Source organism: Palaemon carinicauda, unplaced genomic scaffold, assembly GCF_036898095.1.
Source record: "Palaemon carinicauda isolate YSFRI2023 unplaced genomic scaffold, ASM3689809v2 scaffold188, whole genome shotgun sequence".
Classification (NCBI taxonomy): domain Eukaryota; kingdom Metazoa; phylum Arthropoda; class Malacostraca; order Decapoda; family Palaemonidae; genus Palaemon; species Palaemon carinicauda.
In genome coordinates this window covers 107,543-110,705 of record NW_027169458.1, presented here as the reverse complement: position 1 = coordinate 110,705, position 3,163 = coordinate 107,543, and positions in this window count along the sequence as shown.

Below are 3,163 nucleotides of genomic sequence, written 5' to 3'. Positions count from 1 at the left end.
TAGCAAATAAGAGAACACCAATAGGGACGTGTCAGGTGTCACATGTGATAGCAGAGTCCTCATATTATTATTATTATTATTATTATTATTATTATTATTAACTGCTAAGCTACAACCCTAGCTGGAAAAGCACAATGCTACAGTATAAGCCCAGGGGCTCCAACAAGGAAAATAGCTCAGTGAGGAAAGGAAAAAAAAGGAAAATTAAATTTTTAAGAAGAGTAACAACATTAAAATAAATATCTCCTATATAAACTATAAACACTTTAACAAAACAAGAGGATGAGAAATAAGATAGAATAGTGTGCCCGGGTGTACCCTCAAGCAAGAGAACTCTAACCCACGGCAGTGGAAGACCATGGTACAGAGGTTATGGCACTACCCAAGGACTGAGTGCACAATGTAGGTGTCAGAGCACTAATGACATATGGATTCGAAATAATACCGCTAAAAATAAGGAAGAAAGTTGGGCATAAATGAGATGAGGATGCTTAAGTTGATAAGTGGAGAAGCAGAATCAACAGGGTTAGAAAGGATCTTGCTCGAGGGTACACTCGGGCACACAATTCTATGTTCTTTCTCTTCCTCTTGTTTTTTGAAGTTTTAATAGTTTACATATGAAGGATTTATTTTGGTGTTGTTACTGTTCTTAAAATATTCTATTTTAATTGTTAGTTGCTTCCCTTGTAGTTATTTGTTTCCTTATTTCCTTTCCTCACTGGGCTGTTTTCAGTGTTGGAGCCCTTGGGCTTGTAGCATCTTGCTTTTCCAATTAGGTTGTGGCTTGGCAAGCAACGACAACAATAATAATAATAATAATAATAATAATAATAATAATAATAATAATAATAATAATAATAATAATAATAATAATAATACATTAGGGGAAGAGAAAGGTCACTGAAGCATCATTATTATAATTATTATTATTATCATAATAATTATTATTATCATTACTTGCTAAGCTACAACCCCAATTGGAAAAGCAGGATGCTATAAACGCAGGGGCTCCAACAGGGAAAATAGCCCCGTGAGGAAAGGAAACAAGAAAAAATAAAATATTCTAAGACCAGTAACAACATCAAAAGAAATATTTCCTATATAAACTATAAACACTTCAACAAAACAAAAGGAAGAGAAATTAAATAGAATAGTGAGCCCAAGTGTACCCTCAGGCAAGAGAACACTAACCCAAGACAGTGGAAGACCATGGTACAGAGGCTATGGTCCTACCCAAGACTAGAGAACAATGGTTTGATTTTGGAGTGTCCTTCTCCAAGAAGAGCTGCTTAACATATCTAAAGAGTCTCTTCTACCTTTACCAAGAGGAAAGTGGCCACTGAATAATTACAGTGCCGTAGTTAACCCCTTGAGTGAAGAAGAATTGTTTGGTAATCTCTGTGTTTTCAGGTGTATGGGGACAGAGGAGAATCTGTAAAGAATAGGTCAGACTATTCGGTGTATTTGTATGCAAAGCGGAAGAACCGAAACCAGAGAGAAGGATCCAATGTAGTACTGTACTGTCTGGCCAGTCAAAGGACCCCATAACTCTCTAGCTGTAGTATCTCAATGGGCGGCCGGTGCCCTGGCCAACCTACTGCCTATACCAATGCAATGGTTTAGATGAAAATTACCTTTGCAACGAACTTCAGTAACTTTGCAATATTACATAATAGCGTTCAACTCCAGGCCCCAAGTTGTGACCAAGGTGTGGAATGATCTTCCTAATCGGGTAGTTGAGTCAGTAGAAGTTCAAAAGTTCAAAGATGCAGCAAATGATTTTATGTTGAACAGGCTGACATAAGTCTTTTTATAGTTTATATATGACGTTGTTACTGTTTGTAGAATGATTTATTGTTAATTTGTTCCCATCACTTATTTATTTCCTCATTTCCTTCCCTCACTGGGCTATTTTTCCCTGTTGGAGCCCTTGGGCTTATAGCAACTTTCTTTACCCACTAGGGTTGTAGCTTCCTAATAATAATAATAATAATAATAATAATAATAATAATAATAAAGTGCGTTGTCACCGGGCCGGACCTAAAATCTGGTTCTCCCTCTCACCAGACCAGACTATTTCGGCCCTTCCGAAATTTGTCAGCCAGAGTTCGGCCAGTGGATTGTACCGTATGAATGGACAGAAACTTTAATGACTGAAAACGTAGCTGAAGCCGCAGAAATGTCAATACGGTTACGAACAACAAGAGATGTTTTCCTGAGAAAATACAAAGAATATGCGATAGCCATAAACCCTGGATGGTGGTGACAAGAATTTTGAAATTAATAGACGTAAAGCTTATGATAATGGACGGATGATTTGGTGGAGAGAGAACTTTACTTTAAAACTAGGGACAAAGTTAAAAAAAAAAAAAAACTAAGAAATAAACTGCTGTTTATTGAACGGAACCAATTGAACAAGATCATTTTCAAAACCGTTGCAGTGCATTTTTGGTAAAAAAAAAAAAAAAAAAAAAAAAAAAAAAAAAAAAAAAAGAAAAAACTCCCTTATTATCCTACCTATATGATAATGAAATTTTAAAATAATTTGTAAAAATTTCACAACCATTTGTACTTTCTATCACACCATAATTCTTAGTGAATTGTTTACGCGTTCTATTCGCACTCTCTCCAAGAGATTAGTTAACCATACGTTCAACTGGGCTCCATAAGGCTCTAGAAGAGTTGGGAGTCCCAGGCCTACATGGCTGAGTACTATTAAGCATGAAGTAGATGGTGAATAGAGTACGATTTACAAGCTCAAGATAGAGACAACTGGCGAAATCTAATCGAGGCCCTTTGTGCCTATAGACGTAGGGGGAGATGATTAATAATAATAACAAGAAGGAAGTTTTACCTTGAGACAGACTAATAGTTTGACATTACTTACCTTATCTATCCAGATATGGCCCATCTCTTACCTGAAACACAGATAGGAGGATCTTTAGTTTACAATTAATATTGAGACATTAATGATACAATAACAGAAAAGTATAATAGGAAGAGATATGCACACAGGAATAACAGGCTCTGAGAGAGAGAGAGAGAGAGAGAGAGAGAGAGAGAGAGAGAGAGAGAGAGAGAGAGAGAGAGAGAGAGAGAATGTCATTGTTAGCGACGATTAAATATGATTTGCAAGAAAGAGGATGTCTAGAACATACCTTTT